This window comes from Ornithorhynchus anatinus, chromosome 1 (genome assembly GCF_004115215.2).
Source record: "Ornithorhynchus anatinus isolate Pmale09 chromosome 1, mOrnAna1.pri.v4, whole genome shotgun sequence".
NCBI classification, from domain to species: Eukaryota; Metazoa; Chordata; class Mammalia; order Monotremata; family Ornithorhynchidae; genus Ornithorhynchus; species Ornithorhynchus anatinus.
This window is the reverse complement of record NC_041728.1, coordinates 124535963-124554430: the sequence shown is the minus strand read 5'-3', so window position 1 is coordinate 124554430 and position 18468 is coordinate 124535963. Positions and strand designations below refer to the sequence as shown.

At 43.3% G+C, this 18468-nt stretch overlaps 1 protein-coding gene and 1 non-coding gene across 2 annotated transcripts in view; both read right to left on the bottom strand.

Moving 5' to 3' along the window:
- The window catches only part of ARHGEF4 (Rho guanine nucleotide exchange factor 4), a 558628-nt gene that overhangs the window by 384141 nt on the left and 156019 nt on the right, over window positions 1-18468 (bottom strand). The gene's annotated exons all lie outside the window — the stretch shown is intronic.
- Window positions 10364-10501, bottom strand: LOC114817260. The gene has a single exon (XR_003765114.1). It is a non-coding gene; the product is annotated as a small nucleolar RNA SNORA7 (small nucleolar RNA).

Sequence of the window (18468 nt, the reverse complement as noted above, 5' to 3'; positions counted from 1 at the left end):
AAGTCCTCTGGCACAGCCTGCCCACTTAAATTCATTCATTCATTCAATCTTATTTATTGAACACTTACTGTGTGCAGAGCACTATACTAAGTGCTTGGGACAGTATAATATAACAATAAACTGATGCATTCCACTTCTCGGACTGCTGAACCTACCCCCAGCTGCCTCCCTGCAGACCACTCCACCCCTCTGAGATCTGGACAGGGGACTGGGGTTCACTCCTCTTGAGGATCTATGCACTGGCACTTTTCCACCCTTGCCCATCCTGAACAACTGAGTCTGGCCTCTTGGCACCTTGACATTTGGAAAGGGGAAAATTCCTAAAGTTGCTGCTGGATCCCAGCTTTCTGCAGCAGACTGACCAATTCCTCCATTCTTCTGCAAGCAGTTTCTCTGCTGGTGAACAACAGCCTAATGATAATAACAACAATAATAACGGAGGTGTTTGTTAAGCACGGTCTATGTACCAACTGAATACTAAACACAGGGGTAGAATACAAGATAATCAGGACAGACACTGTCCCTGCCCCACATAGGGCTCACAGTCTAAAGAAGAGGAAGAACAGGTATTTAGCTCCCACTGATTAAGAAACTGAGGCCTAGAGAAGTCAAATGACTCACCCAAGGTCCAGACAGCAATAAGAGAAAGGAAGAGGAACCAGCAGTAGCTGCTTTTGCAACCTTCTGCAGTTACCCATAGATTTCTAGTTAAACAAGAAAGTCCGACTAAGCAGGCACATGAATCACATCATTTAGAAGAGCCAGGGTGAATGATAAGATGATTAGAGCAGTTGCTGTACTTAGAGTTTTTCCAGGTTGTACATTTGATGCTCTTTATGCCATAACTGGATGAATAAAGCCTTCTGAGTCCAAATTGGGAGGACTATTTTAACTATCTTCCCACAACTTTCACTCTTTTCTTTCTCTGCACCTTTACATTGTCATACTGCACTTTGGACCCAAACTAGTGCTTGTTCCATGACCTCATTTTTGGAATTCTTCAAGCAGAAGTGTGCCCATGTCTGGGTCCTGTTGAGTGTCTCAGATTCCTTGTTTTCCTAATGCCATTTGATGAATGGGAAGGCTCAGGTGTGGAAAACCAAACCCATACCCATATCCAAAGGGACCTGAACCCACTTTCCCAAAGATTGTCTCAAATACAAAACACATTCTTCTTTTCGATCTCAGAGACACGTAAGCATCAGCTACACTTTGTCCTGAAGGATTTTTCCTCCAACCACAGACAATGAAAGTCACCAGCTCATATTCTGTGTTGAATTAAATTTCAGCTGTTGATTGCTGTCTCATGAGACACTGTTTAGGCTGTTGCCAGATTTAAAGGGGCAAAACCAAAAACTATTTAAAAGGCACTGTCAGAGTGAATCTGCCAGAGTTTGTGAGTAGCAGAGGAAAACAATTTCTTGGGGATGTTGGTTTTAGCATGGGGCCAACTTCCTGGCGAGTTTTCTGATTGGCTCATTGTCTATCTGATTGACATCAGGTCTGTTACTCCAATCCTCCTTTGAAAAGGAAGGGTAAGAAAACTTCAGAGACATTGCTTTTGGCTTTTTGAATTCATATTCAAAAAAATGTCATTGGACTGGACTCTGCTTTTCAAAATGGGGTGCCAGATTACAGACACCAATCAATAATTTTAGGAGGATATGAATTCTGACAATTATATGGCAGAACTGCACTAAATTAAGAAAATAATTACGTCCCTAAAATTTCATAACCACTAACCTCCCACTGCCAGCAATCAACAGCTCAGACTGCCACACATCTCCAAGTCAGTGTATTCAGAAGAAAATTTTCTACTTCCAGTACTCCTACAGGCTTGATCATCTCGGGAAAGGTGGTCTCATGGAAAGAGCAAGGGCCTGAAAGTAAGCACACCTGAGTTCTAATCCTGGCTTTACCAATTCATTCTTTTATTCATTCAATCATATTTGTTGAGCACTTACTGGGTGCAGAGCACTGTATTAAGAGCTTGGGAAAGTACAAAAATAAACAAGTGCATTCCCTGCCCACAATGAGTTTACAGTCTTGTGGGGGAGAGAGATGTCAATACAAATGAATAAAATTGCAGATATGTACATAAGTGCTGTGGGGCTGGGAAGGAGGAAGAGCAAAGGGAGCAAATCAGGGCAATGCAGAAGGAATGAGAGATGAGGAAAAGCCGGGCTTAGTCTGAGAAGACCTCTTGGAGGAGATGTGTCTTTAATATGTGACCTTGGGCAAGTCACTGAAATTCTCTGTGCCTCAGTTTCCATAACTGTAAAATGGGGATTCAGTATTTGTTCTCCCTCTTACTTAGACTGTGTGCACCTTGTGGTCCAGGACTGTGTCTGACCTGAATAATGCTTAGAAAAATGTTTGATACATAGTAAGTGCTTAACAAATTCCAGTATAAATTAATCCCGATTGCCCATATCATGTTGGTACCAGCCTCGTCGGGCTCCCTAGACCTCTGATTGAGAAATCCGACACTAAGTTTAGGAAATACTAAGCATAGAGTGTTTTTGGATGAGAAAAGTAGGCTAATCTCTTATTGGCCAAGAATGTGTGGATAACTCCTCTCTTGGACTTCCTGCCTTGTTTCTTCCCCACAGGGACAACTACTCACATGACTCATTCTTTCCCAGAATCAGAGAACACTTTCATCCCTCCCATTTCATCCTCCCTTTATACCTGTGCCTGTCTCCATCACTTGCTTCCCCTTTTCCCATCCTCCAGAACTCCGGGAAGCTTTTTTTAATGGTTAATTATATAGTACATACTGTGTCAAGGACTGTTCTAAGTGCTGGGGTAGATATAAAATAATCAGGGGCTCACAGTCTAGGTAAATAGGAGAACAAGTATTGAGTCTCCATTTTTCAGATGAAGGAACTGAGACACAGAGAAGTCAAGTGATTTACTCAAGGTCATCCATCAAAGAAGTGAGGGAGCCAGTATTAGAACACAGGTCCTCTGACTCCTGGACCCATGTTATTTCCACTAGGCAACATTGCTTCTCACATTCCTTTAATCTGCTGGAAGATTAAAAAAAAAACAGAGAAGGAAAAGAAAAAATTGAAGGGAAACATTTTCTCTCCTTCCCACTCCCCCTTTTCACCTGTCAAAATAGCAGGACTTGGCCCAGACAAGATAAACAAGTTCAGGAAAGGAAACTAGTGGGCTTGAAGGCAAAAAGAACAAGGTTTTTAATTTTGTTTTGTTTTAATGGCATTGTTAAGTAGTTACTTTGTGCCAGACACTGGGGTAGACACAAGCTACACAGTCTATGTCCCTCATGGGGCTCACAATCTTAATCCCTAGTTTACAGATGAGGTAACTGAGGCAAAGAGAGGTTAAGTGATTTGCCCAAGGTCACACAGCAGATAAGTGACAGAAGCCAGGTCCTCTGACTCCCAGACCTGTGCTCTTTCCATTAGGCCACGCTGGTTCTATCTGGGTCTCAGTCAGTCAGCTCTGCTTAGTGGAAAGAGCACGGGTTGGGGAGTCAGAGGCCTTGGGTTCTAATCCGGGCTCTGCCACTTAATAATTTTAGTATTTGTTAAGCGCTTACTACATGCACTGTTCTAAGTGCTGGGTAGATACAAGGTAATGAGGTTGTCCCACTTGTGGCTCACAGTCTTAATCCCCATTTTCCAGAAGAGGTAACTGAGGCACAGAGAAGTTAATTGACTTGCCCAAAGTCACACAGCTGATAAGTGGCAGAGCCAGGTTTAGAACCCACAACCTCTGACTCCCAAGCCCACGCTCTTTCCACTGAGCCATGCTGCTTGTGACTTTGGGCAAGTACAATCAGGTCTGAGCTCTCCAAAGTCACCCCTCCCCCTCCTGCCTCACCACCCCAACCCTCTCCCCTACTTTCCCATCCTTCCCTGCAGTATCCTCAGAAGAGATCTCCTCCCTCCTCGCAAGTGCCACCCCCTCCACCTGCGCCTCGGACCCCATTCCCACTCACCTTTTAAAAAACATCGCCCCTGCCCTCCTCCCTTCCTTAACTTCTATTTTTAACCACTCGATCTCCAATGGCTCCTTCCCCTCTGCCTTCAAACATGCCCATGTCTCCCCCATCCTAAAAAAACCCTCTCTTGACCCCACTTCCCCTTCCAGTTATCACCCTATCTCCCTACTACCCTTCCTTTCCAAGCTCCTAGAACAAGTCATCTACACTCGCTGCTTAGAATTCCTTAACTCCCATTCTCTCCTGGACCCCCTCCAATCTGGCTTCCGTCCCCTCCAGTCTACCAAGACTGCTCTCTCTAAGGTCACCCATGACCTCCTTCTTGCCAAATCCAATGGCTCCTACTCTATTCTAATCCTCCTTGATCTCTCAGCTGCCTTTGACACTGTCGACCATCCCCTTCTCCTCCACACCTTATCTCACCTCGGCTTCACGGACATAATCCTCTCCTGGTTCTCCTCTTATCTCTCTGGCCAGTTATTCTTGTTCTCCATCGCAGGCTCCTCCTCCCCCTCCCATCATCTAACTGTTGGGGTTCATCAAGGGTCAATTCTTGGCCCTCTTCTGTTCTCCATATACACTCACTCCTTCGGTCAACCCATCCGCTCTCACGGCTTCAACTATCATTTCTATGCAGATGACACACAGATCTCCTCGTATCTCCTCTTGCCTCCAAGACGTCTCTACCTGGATGTCTGCCCGCCACCTCAAACTCAACATGACCAAAACTGAGCTCCTCATCTTCCCTCCCAAGCCTTGTCCTCTCCCTGACTTCCTTATCACTGTGGATGGTACGACCATCCTTCCCATCTCTCAGGCCTGCAACCTCGGTGTCATCTTTGACTTGGCTCTCTCATTCACCCCTCACATCCAATCCGTCACCAAGACCTGCCAATCTCACCTTTATAATATCGCCAAGATCCGCCCTTTCCTCTCCACCCAAACGGCTATCTTACTGCTACAGGCTCTCGTAATATCCCGGCTAGATTACTGTGTCAGCCTGCTCTCTGATCTCCCTTCCTCCTCTCTCTCCCCGCTCCAGTCTATTCTTCACTCCACTGCCCGGCTCATATTCCTGCAGATACGCTCTGGGCATGTCACTCCCCTTCTTAAAAACCTCCAGAGGTTGCTTATCAACCTCCGCACAAAACAAAAACTTCTCACTCTAGGCTTCAAGGCTCTCCATCACCTTGCCCCTTCCTACCTCTCCTCCCTTCTCTCTTTCCACTGCCCACCCCACATGCTCTGCTCCTCTGCCACCCACCTCCTCACCATCTCCCATTCTCGCCTATCCCGCCATCGTCCCCTGGGCCATGTCCTCCTGCGCTCCTGGAACGCCCTCCCTCCTCACATGGGCCTTCTTGAGGGGTGGCTCATCTGACATCTTCCCTTTTCTCTAAACCTTCTAAGGCTTCCCATTTCCTCTGTATCAGGCAAAAACTCCTCAAGATTAGATTCAAGATTTTCCACCAACTTTCCAATCTATCTGCTTTCTTCTCCCCCCTAGTTAGGGAATGGAAGGCAGAGTTAGTGAAAGAGATTTAGAAGGATCAGACAGAGAGATGAGGAGAATCAGAAGAGAATTGTACTAAAAACAAAAATAATAATAATTGTGAGATTTGTTAAGTTCCTACTATGTGCCAAGCACTGGGGCAGATACAAGATGATCTCATCTCATATGGGACTCACAGACTAAGTAGGAGGGAGAACAGGTATTGAATCCCCATTTTGAAGATGAGGGAACTGGGGCACAGAGAAGGTAAGTGACTTGCTCAAGGTCATACAGCAGGTATGCGACAACAGGAGAGACTAGAATCCAAAGCCTCTGCCTCCTCTGTTTCCAGGAGAAGCCGGTCAAGGAACACTCAGTTGGAGTCCATTAGATCTGGCAAGAAGGCAGCAACAATAAGCCTGGAGCTGTTGTAGGCAGGGATTGTCTCTGTTGCTGAATTGTATTTCCCAAGTGCTTAGTACAGTGATCTGCACACAGTAAGTGCTCAAAAAATACAATTGAATGAATGAATGAAAAAATGCCATCTTTCTCATGACAGCCAAACATCAGGGCAGAGGAACGAAGTATGGAGATCCAATAGGCCCTCTAGACTTGGGGGTTCTGATCCTCATAAGGGAAGGGGAAACTGAGGTCATTTTCATGCAACTGTTTGCTTCACCTGCTCACAAAGTGACTCTGCATCAAGATGTGTTTCTTCATTTGACTTGCTCTAGAGAATAAAGAAGTCAGGAAAAAAAATGATTTTCTTCTGTATTGCTCCCAGGGGCAAATTAATGTATCCACAAAAGTTGTAGATAGGAGGACTGTGTTTAATATCATTAATTATTGATGTTGGTAAAGAGAGAATGTAGCCATGTGCAGGGGCAGTTTGCCATAGATTCCAGTTACCACAGAGTCAGGCTTAACCCGGAGAGCCACTCCCAGAGGGGAGGTCTGTGTGGGGTCATTTAGAGCCACTTAATTAGGAAGAAAATTCCTCTAGAAAGTTGCTTGCCTAAGGAAGGATTACAAGGAACTGACATCAATGGGAAGGAGGAGAGATAGCTAGAGAACCGACTTAATTTCAGGGCCCAAGATAGCCTGTTACTAACACTCCATGGGAGAGGGCATGGAGCATAATTTGCCTTCCTGGGGCAGACTTAAACACATCCTGGTCCTTGTAAATGTCTCTCTTTGGATGGAAACTTCCCAAGGCTCCTAATTATCTGACAGGTATCAGCAGTACACCTTCAGAACTAAGGGCAGGGCTTACTGAAATCTCTGTATTGAATCCTCTAGTCTGCATGTGGAGACCTGACTTGGTTTTTATTTCAATCTTTACACTTGCCTCAGTTCCTCTTCCAGATCCCTTATTATTATTATGGTATTCGTTAGTGCCTTCTGTGTGTCAAGAACTGTTTGAAGCACTCGGGTAGATACTAGTTAATCAGGTTGGATACAGACCCTGTCCCACATAGGGATCACAGTCTAAGTAGGAGAGAGACTTAAATCCCCATTTTTACATATGAGGGAAAAAAGGCACAGAGAAGTAAAGCAACTTGCCCAAGGTCACAAGCAGGTATGTGGCAGAGTAGAATTTGAACCCAGGTCCTCTTTAGTCCCAAAATGGTGATCTTTTTTCTAGGCTGTGCTGCTCCTGAACTCCCTGGTCTCATCTCATTATGGGCAGGGAATGTGTCTGCTAATTCTACTGTATTATACTCTCCCAAGTGCTTCATATAGTGCTCTGCACATAGTGAGGGCTCAATATGATTGATTGATATAATTTGGAATATCAGGAACAGTGCCATAAATAAGCCCTTTAGTTGTTATTGCTGAGCTTGACCCCTAGGCAAAGCTCTTGGGGGAGCTCCAGTGCTCAACCTTCTCATTATTTGGGCCTTGCATGGTGAGAAAGGGAGAAGGCCAATGCCCCAGACCCACAGGATTAGCACTCACATGAAACTCTGTGGGGAGAGGGGAGCAGGTGGGGCAGAGGTAGGATGAGGTTCCACTTGTCTGCTGAGTGACTTTGGGCAAGTCACTAAACTTCTCTGTGCCTCACTTACTGCATCTGGAAAATGGGGATTAAGCCTTCCCCGACTAAGCCCTCCTGTCCTCTTCTCCCACTCCCTGCTGCGCCACTCTGCCTTTCTCCTTTATTCATCCTCCTTCCCATCCCCACGGTACGCCCACACTCACACACACACATTTCTATTTATGTCTGTCTCCCACTCTAGATTGTGAGCTTATTGTAGGCAAGAATGTGTCCATTTGTTGTTATATTATACTCTCCCAAGCACTTAGTACAGTGCTTTGCACACAGTAAGTGGTCAATAAATACCATTGATGATGATGACTGTGAGCCCCATGAGGGAAATGGACGGTGTCCAATCTGATTAGCTTTTTTCTAACTAAAATCCATCCTTTCCTGTCCATCCAAACTGCTACCACATTAATATAATCACATCCTATTCTGCCTTGATTACTGCATCAGCCTCCTTGCTGATCTCCCAGCCTCCTGTCTCTCCCGGCTCCCATCCAGACTTCAGCCTGCTGCCTAGATTGTTTATCTACGTAAACATTGAATCCATGCTTCTACACTCCTTAAGAACCTCTAATCAATCAACTGTATTTATTGAGCACTTACTATGTACAGAGCACTGTGCTAAGTACTTGGGAGAGAACAGTATCACAGAATTAGTAAACACTATCCCTTCCCACAATGAGCTTACAGTCTAGAAGAGGTTGCCCATCCACTTCCACGTCAAACTCCTTTCCATTTGCCTTTAAAGCAATCACCTTGCTCCCTCCTACCTTACCTCCCTGATTTCCGATTACAACTCATCCCACACATTTCACTCTAATGCCAATCTACTTACTATTCTTCAATCTCATCTCTCTCACCACCGACCTCTTACCCACATCCTCCTTCTGGCCTGGAACACCATCTCTCGTTATACCAACAGACCATTCACTCTGTCCACCTTCAAAACATTATCAAAGGCACATCTCCTCCAAGGGATCTATCCCCACTAGGCCCTCATTTCCTCTTCTCCCACTCCCTTCTGTGTCACGCTTGCACTTGGATTTTCACCCTTCACGCCTCCCTTAGCTTCTCAGCACTTATGTACAGATCAATAAATTATTTACTTATATTAATGTCTGTCTCCCTTTTGGACTGTAAGCTCATTTTGGGCAGGGACTGTCCTCTCCCAAGGTCTTCGTACAGTGTTCTGCACATAGTAAGTGGCCAATAAATTCCATTGATTGATTCAATCAATCGTATTTATTGAGCAATTATTGCCTGCAGAGCACTTTACTAAGTGCTTGAGAGAGTACAGTATCACAATATACAGACACAATCCCTGCTCATAACAAGCTTACAGTCTAGAGGATATGTGTATAAATTATGTGGGGCTGAGGGGGGATGAATTAGGGACCAAGTCAGGGCAAAGCAAAGGGAGTGGGAAAAGAGGAAATGAGGGCTTAGTCCGGGAAGGCCTCTTGGAGAAGATGTGCCTTCAATAAGGCCAGAGGCAGGACATGAGTGGTTGACTGATTGCGCTCCAGGTGGGACCCCATTGTTTGGAACCCAGAAAGAGCTTAATAAATACCACAATTATTATTAATATTATTATCTGTTTGAGCAGGATCTCTACACTGAGGTGGCAGCTCTTTGTGCTCTTTGGCCACTCAGCTCCCTTCATGCAAAGTTCTGTAAGCAAAATAGAGAAAATATTCAACTGTATTTATTGAGCACTTACTATGTACAGAGTACATAGGGGACAGAACAAGACTTAGATTGAAGGAACGAGGAACACCCCATATGTGGCTGTTTATTGTTATATTGTACCCTCCCAAGTGCTTAGTACAGTGCTCGGCACACAGTAAAAGGTCAATAAATATGATTGATTGAATGAATGAAGGTAGCACAATGGGGCCCTGGGAGAAAGATGAGTTTGTTGATGCTTAGATGGGATGTGTTTTGTCATATGATTCAAGGATGAATGTAAAGCATTACCAACCTGTCACTCACTTCACACTACCAATATTGGCCTTTGTGGAGAGGGCCTGGCCCATGAATATGAAAAATAAGCACTTGTCTGTCCCTAAAACAAGTAAAGCTTCTGGTGCTAGTGAAAAATAAACAGATGGACAAGCTCTTGCTGACCAACAGGGCTCCATCTTGCAACTTAGTGACAGTTCTCCCCAAGAAGGCATTTTACTTTTCACTCAGAACATTCCTGTGTACCTTTTTAAAATTTCTAATGTGTTATCTGAGGGCTACTGTTTAAGTAGAAGGCATTTCAGCTCTCCTTGAAAGGGAAGACTGTCCAATCAGCCAATGTGGTGAGACGGCAAGAACAAGTTGACCCAATTTCCTGCCAAGCTGGAATTCCAGCTCCCAGCTGGGGATGAGAAGTTCCAGTTTTTCCTTTCAGATTTTGAAGCTGTACTGAAGGTCATGAGGGATTTGACTTGTGAGCCTAGAGCCCCAAGCTCTTCCTTTTCTCATAATGGCTTTCATTAAGAACTCACTCCATGCTAAGAGCTGAGGTAGACATGAGGTAATCACATCGACTGGCTCTGCTCTATATGAAGCACACAGTATCACTGACCAGTAGTTTTGACTGAACACTGACTGAACAGAGTACTGTGCTAAGATCTTGTTGTTGTTTTCTTTTGCTGTCAAGTCGTGTCTGACCCATAGCGACGCCACAGACACATCTCTCCCAGAATGCCCCACTTTCCTCTGCAATCGTTCTGGTAGCATATCCATACAGTGTTCTTGGTCAAAATACAGAGGTGGTTTACCACTGCCTCCTTCGGCGCAGTAAACGAGTCTCCGCCTTCAACTCTTCCATGCCGCTGCTGTCCAGCACAGGGGAGTTTTGACTTGTAGCAGATTGGCTTCCACTAACTAGCCATTGGCCAAGCTAGGAATGGAATGGATATGCCTCTGCTCGACTCTCCCTCTTGTTGTCATGACTGGTAGAATACTGGAAACTCTTCAGGTACGACCCTGAGAGGGGCACTCAGGAGAGTACAGTAGAGGGATTACTACCTTCACAGACCTGTTTTCACAGACCTTACAATCCGTGGGGGAGACAAACTAAAAGAAAGGGACGGGAGTGAAGGCAGGTATCTCAACCCCATTTTACATATTAATAATAACAGTAATTATAAAAATTGTGATAGTGGCCTAGTGAATAGAGCATGGGCCTGGGAGTCAAAAGGACCTAGGTTCTAATCCCACCAGTTGTCTGCTGGGCAAGTCACTTAACGTTGGGTAACTCACTTAATTTCCCTGTGCCTCAGTTACCTCATCTGTAAAATGGGGATTAAGACCGTGAGCCCCATGTGGACACAGACTCTGTCCAACCTGGTTACCTTGCATCTACCCCAGTGCTTTGAACAGTGCCTGGCACATAGTAATTGCTTAACAAATGTCATATTTTTTAAAAAAGCTAACCAAGTTACACGTGGGGCTCACAGTCTTAGTAGGAGGGAGTACAAGTATTAAATCCCCATTTTATGGATGAACTGAAACACAGAGAGACTAAAAGATGTGCACAGAGTCACACAGCTATGTATTGGTATGGACTAGAATCTGGATCATGACTCCCAGACTCACCTTTTTCCACTAGACCACACTTTCCAACTTTGACCTAAATACTCGATTCCTTCTTGAAAGTAATATTCCTTTTATTCTCCTGTGATTTGTAAGAGGGATTTGTAAGTGGTTCTGTTATGTTGTTCATTTCCTACAAACTCTCAGAGGGAGGGGTTCCTTTAAGCTCTGCTGTTTTTCTGGATTATTCCAATTAACCTTTCTTGTTTCAACCAGGTCTTGAGTTTTGAGGAAAGATACATTTCTGGGTTGAGGAGATGGACAAACTGGAACGTGGTTCTCAGTCTTCACTGAATATGAAAGGAACAGACTGTGAGTCCGTTGTTGGGAGGGACTGTCTCTGTTGCCAAATTGTACCCTCCAAGTTCTTAGTATAGTGCTCTGCACACAGTAAGTGCTCAATAAATATGATTGAATGAATGAACAGGCACTGGTTTGGAGTTGCCCTTCATCCTGACCTACAGCACCTGTAACAAAACCTCTCCCCACTATGATCCTGATACTGAGGCAATTGGCCACAGATAATAATAACTGTGGTATTTGTTAAGCGCTTTCTATATGCTAAGCACTATACCATGCACTGGGATGGATGCAGGCAAATCAGGTTGGATGCAGACCTGTTCCACATGGGGCTCACAATCTCACTCCCCATTTTACAGATGAGATAGCTGAGGCCTAGAGAAGTGAAGTGACTTGCCTAAGGTCACACAGCAGACATGTGGCAAAGCCAGGATTAGAATCCATGAACTTCTGACTCTCAGACCCATGCTCCATCCACTATGCCATGCTACTTTCCTAACCCCGTAAGACAACTTGCTCCTACACCATGACTAACTCCCAGTCGCAGTCACCAGAACGAAGATGGGCAGGAAAACAGAACAATTTTTGGTGTTCAAGTTTGGCATTCCTTCCTCATTTAGAAATAATCCTATAGTTTCCTTCTGAATCCTTTGCCATTCATGAGCAATTATAAATTTTTTTTAATTATTTTAGCAAATCATATAGATGCTCTGCTTCCAGGTCATCTCTACTTAAGTGTACTCGAGTACCTATAGGTCTGAAACTAAACTTCTAATCTTCCCTCCTGAATCACTGCCTCCACCAATTTTCCAATCACAGTTAACACCATCATCCTTCTCATTGAATTCTGAAGCCTATAAGTTTGGTATTATCCTGACTCCTCTTTTTCCATTCACATATTCCAATCTATTACCAAATCCTATCAGTTCCTCCTCGACATTTCCTTAATCCAACCCTTCCTTCCCTCTAAACTACCATCACACTGGTCTAGACACTTGTCAAATCCTGACTTGGTTACTCTACCAAGGTCTTTGCTTGATCTCTCAATCTCCAGTCAGTCCCTCGCTGCTCCAATCTTCATTCTTCTGCCTATATTTTTCCAAAAAATTACTTTGCACACAACTCCCAACTCCTCAAAAACCTCTAATGGCTGCCACCAACAAGCTGAAACTCCAGACCATTGGCTTTAAGGTATTCGATCATAAAAATACCTCCCACTTATCGCTCTCTTTTCCTATTACACCCCAGCTCACACTCTTGTTCTTGCCTTTCCTACCACCAACCTTTTGCTCACACCTTTCTCCCTATAGGGAACTCCCCCTAGGGAACTCCCCGCCACTTCATATCCAGACCGGTGTTCTCCTCCCTCCCGCTTCCTCCACTCCAAAGTTCTTTTGAAATCATAACTCTTCCAGGAGACCTCAGTGGTTGATTTCGATTTCTATTCTTCCCACTTTATTCCCACTTTATTTTTATATTCCCACCTGTCATTTAAGCACTTCCATATCACCGAAGTACTTAAGTAGTCAAACACCCCATAACATTTAAGTCGATATCCTTATACTCTTTATTTCTTCTTATCTATAATTTGTTGTATTGTCTACATCTCACACTAAATTGTATGTTTCTTAACTGCAGGGATCACGTCTGCTAATACTACTGTACTTCTTGAAATATTCAGTACCATTCTCTGTAGGTCCTCAATAAATACTGCTGATTTGCATGTGCAAACAGAACTCATCTTCCCACCCAAATGCTGCCCCCCCCAAGACCTCTCCATTTCTGTAGACATCCGTTCATTCATTCAATCTTACTTATTGAGTGCTTACTGTGCGCAATGCACTGTACTAAGCACTTATCCACCATCTTTCCAATCTCACAAGCCTGTCATCTTGGCATTATCTTCAACTCAACTCTCTAATTCAACCTACATATTCAGTCTGTCATCATATCCTGTTGATTCCATCTTCCCAACATACCTAAAATCTGCCCTTCCTCTCCATTTAGACTGTTACATCACTGATCCAAGCACTTACCATATCCCACCTCAATTACTACATCAACCTTCTTTCTGACTTCCTGCCTTCTGATTCTTCCCTCTTCATTACACAGGGAGGAGATTTGAGTTCACTTCGTGGAAGGTGGCAATGGTAAACCACTTCCATATTTTGACCAAGAAAACTCTATGGAGACACTACCAGAACAACTGCAGATGGAGAGCAGGGAGTTCTGGGAGAGATGTGTCTGTGGTGTTGCTATGGCTTGGAAATGACTCGATGGCATAAGACAAGAAGGAAGAGAAAGGTATCTACCCCAGAAGTTAGAACAGTGCTTGGCACAGAGTAAGCACTTAACAGATACCATCATTACTATTATATCTGTCCATGATCCCTGATCACAAGGTAACAGATATTTTACCCATGTCCTCATCACAAATGCATCCAAAATAGCCCCTTCCAAGAAGCTTCTAACTCTGAAAATGAGAAATGAATTTGAACTGAAAATAAGGATTTCCTGGCTGATTTGCCTTGCCAGAACAAATTTCCTCATAAAAAATATTTAATAAGTCCTGGATTTTGTGATTTTTGGCCCTTGTACCATGTATCCTTATGCATATAGTTTTGTTTTTTTTTTCCTGCTTCCTGGTTCTGCAGCTTGTAGTCAAAAATGGACTTGGGTTTCAGTCAATGGCTCTTTAATTACCGACTGAAGTTTTCCTCTTATTGCTGCTTCTTTCATTCTCTTGAGATTTATTGCTCTGAAAGAAATTCCTTGAAGGCCTTCCTTTTACCAGTTTTTCCTTATACCTCTATAGTCCTCCACATTTGCACTATTTTAGAAATTGTATCATTGTTTTATTAGTTTTAGTTCAGTGGAAAGAATGTGGGTCTGAGACCTAGGTTTTAGTCCCATTTCTGCCACTGTGTGAACTTAGGCAAACCACTTTACCCCTTTTGACTTCAGTTTCCTCATCTGTAAATTGGGAATGGTACTACCTACCTTTCCCCACCTCCCAGGCATATGACAAGAATTTCAAAATTCAATAGAAATTCATAGATTTATAAAATTTTTGAAAAGCATCATGGTTTAGTGGAAAGAGCACAGGCCTGGGAGTCAGAGGACCTGAGTTCCACCACTTGTCTGCCGCATAACCTTAGGCAGTCACTTAACTTCTCCGTGCTTCAGTTACCTCATTTGTAAAATGGAGATTAAGACTGTGAGCCTCATATGGAACATGGACCATGTCCAACCTGATTAGCTTGTATCTACCCCAGAGCTTAGTACAACACCTGGCACATAGTAAGTTTTTAATGAATATCAAAAAAATAAAAAAAATCTCTGGAGAAATACAAAGATTTTATAAATTGAAAGAATTAACAAGAGGAATTATTATTGAGGAGCACCATAAATACAGTTCCAGTTGAAGAGGCACTAAAGAGTCCCAAATATTTTATTGGGTACAAACTCTGATTGATTCATTCATATTTAAGACAACGGTGACACGACCACTTGCCCAGGACCAATGAGACAGCAGCACCTTTTCCCCCAGGCCTATCTTTTTGAGTGAACTCAGGATAAAGCCTGGGAAGTGCACTCTTAGATCAAGCAGAGCATTAAGGCTGAGAATAAAAGTATACCTAGGCACTGATGTCCTTACACTCACCTGACACACTTCTGTGAAGAACTAATTTACTTAGGTACAGTACACCCTCTTTTTTTCCTATCAATAAACCTTTCAGTGTCTGTGTGACTCATTAGATTGTAAACTCCTAGAAAGTGGGGGTCATACCTACTAACAGTATGATGCAGTGGATAGAGCATGGGCCTGAGACTCAGAAGGTCAAGGGTACTAATCCCAGCTCCCTCACTTGTCTTCTGTGTGACCTTGGGCAAGTCACTTCACTTCTCTGTGCCTCAGTTACCTCACTGGTAAAGTGGGGATTAAGACTGGGAGCTTGTTGTGGGACAAGGACTAGGTCTAACCTGATTTGCCTGTATTCATCATAGTGCTTAGTTCAGTGCCTGGCACACAGTAAGTGCTTAACAAATATCACAATTATTATTATTAATGACAATCAATAAATCAATCAGTGGTATTTATTGAGCACTCATTGTGTGCAGAACACTGTGTTAAGTGCTTTGGAGAGAACAGTACAATAGAGTTAATAGATATCCCAGCCCACATGTAGCTTAGAGTCTAGAGGAAGAGACAGACATTAAAATAAATTGCAGATAAAGGTAATAGAATATTAGAATATGTAAATAGTTATGGTGAGGGTGTCTTGAGTATCAACATGCCTAATGGGCAGCATCCAAGAACACAGGAGAAATGGAGGGGAAGGCAAACAGTGTGGAGAAATGAGGGGTTAGTCAGATAAGACCTCTGGGGAACAACATGAGACACCAAGACGTTAAATGACCTGCCCTAGGTCACATAGCATAAAAGTGGCAGAGACTGGTTAAGAACCCTCATCCAATGATTCCCAGCCCACTAAGCAACATTCCTCCAAAGGGCCATCTCACCATCTTGGTCATGTCACTGACTTTAGGTTCCTTTGCCTTCCCAAGTCTATCTTCAGCTTACTGGATTGCATCTCTGCCAATTTGGGTCCACTGTCTTTAAATCACAGGATTCTGGGAGCAAGGATCGATTCTTTCACTCCAACAATGTCTTCCCAAATGTTTATACAGTGCCTTGCCCCCACAGGTGCTCTATAAATGCTACTGCTTGGTGATGGTGAAGAAAACAAAATTTGATATCCTAGGCTCCTCTCTCAATCTGCACAATGAGTCACCAAATTCTGTCACATCTTCCTTTACATCTCTAGTTTCAGCCCCTTCCTGTCCATCCAAAATGATACCACATTAGTCCAACACTATCATGTCCCACCTTGACTAGAGCATAAGCCTCCTTGCAGACCTCCCTGACTCTAGCTTCTTCCCAATCCAATCCATACTTCACTCTGCTGTGTGAATCATTTTTCTAAGACATCATTCTGCAGTGTCTCTCCACTTCTCTGAGAATCTCCAATGGCTGCCATCCATCTCCACATCAAGAGAAACTCCTGACTATCCTCTTTAAGGTATTCAATCTGTTCTTTACTCCTTATATATCCTTACTTCTCTCCCACTTCAACCCACTTCACACACTTTGCTCTTCTAATGCCAACTCACTGTGGCTCAATCTTATCTCCCTCTTCAGTAACTCTTTTCTCATGCCTACAACTCCAGCCTCCAAGAGATCCCTCATCTCCAAAGACCTACTAAAACTGCATCTTTTCTAAGAAACCTTCCCTAACTAATCTCTCATCTCCCCCTCTTATTTCATCCTACTATTACATCACCTATGCCTTTGAGTCCTCACTTAGGTAACTCCCCTTCCACACAGAATTTACATACATATCTATAAACTCTGTTTTTTTATGTTTTTTTTATGGTATGTGCTATGCTTACTGTGTGTCAAGGACTGTACTAAGCACTGAGGTGGATAGAAGATAATCAGTTTGGACCCAGTCACTGTCCCAAGTAGGGCTCATAGGTTAAGTTGGAGGGAAAAGGATTTAGTCCCCATTTTTCAAATGAGGTAACTGAGGCACTGAGAAGTTAAGTGATTTGCCCAAGGACACACAGCAAACAAGTGAGAGCCAGGATTAAAACCCAGGTCTTCTGAATCCAAGGCCCGTGCTCTTCCCCTATCTGTAATTTATTTTAGTGCCTCGAGTGTAAGCTTCTAGAGGCCAGGGATTGTGTTGACTATACTTTATTGTACTTTCTTAAGCACTTTGTATCACCCTCTTGTACATTCCAAGCACTTAGAACAGTGCTCTGAATACACAGTAAATACTCAATAAATGCTATAAGATCTGGATGGATCTTGATATTAAAGAATAATTCAAGCAACAAAAAAAATTTGAGCCCAACCACCCAGGTTCATTGCTGAGACTGGTTGATGATGTTCTCGTGTACACACACCCAACACACCAGACATTCTCAGTCTCAAACTGAACATATTATTTGAAGCATCAGAATTGATAATATCAGTAGTGTTCTTTTCTGGGCTAAATATTCACAGATGCACTAGATTCTAAATAAGACCTTTCCAGTTATATTGCAGTACATTCTTTTTCTCTCTTTAGCTGACAGTCCTTGGAAACCAAACTTATATTTAGTGTTACTTGTTACTATTTCTATCCCTGGCTAGTGAGAGAAAAGCACGGATGTGCTAGTAGATCATAATTAATTCACCACACTGTTCAGCTGTCAGATGAATTATAGTTTTCTTTCCAAAGATGACACACTGCCAGAAGAGGAGGAGAAATGCAGAATTACTCTCAAGCATAGAAACAGTGATTGGGTCAAGATAGTCTATTTTCATTCCGGGGGAGGAAGGGAATCACTTGTAAAAATGCAGTGGGGCAACGTCTTTGCTCTCATTCCCACTTGTTTTGACTTCCAATGTCAATAGAAAAGAGTATTTGCCCGAAGGCAGATGGTAGCCATGTGTATACATGACACTAGTTTGTCAGACTCTATTCTAACAAGACTCAGAGATCCTATAAGCAAAAGAAAGCACTCCCTAATAATTACCTGATTGATTGTCCTTCTAATATTGTATTGGTTTGTCTTAATACTTGGGTTGATAACAAAAGGTGGTGATCGATCTTCTAAGTCATTGGTCAAATTTCATCTTAATAACTGTATACTTAATAATTATTGTTATACTTAGCATTTATTATTTGTGGTATTTGTTAAGGTCTTACTATGATCCAAGAATTGTACTAAACACTGGGAAGATACAAGAAAATTAGGTTGGTCCCAGGCCCTGTCCCATATGAGGCTCACAGTCTAAACAGGAGGGAGAACAGGCATTGAATCCCCATTTTACACATGAGGAATCTGAGGCACAGAGAAATTAAGTGACCTGTCTCTGGTTACACGGCAGGCAAGTGGCAAAGCTGGGATTAGAACCCCGGTCTCCTGTCTTCCAGACTTGTGTTATTTCCATTCTCATTGGATTATAAACTCTAATGCAGTGATTGTGTCTACCAGTTCTGTTGTACTGTACTC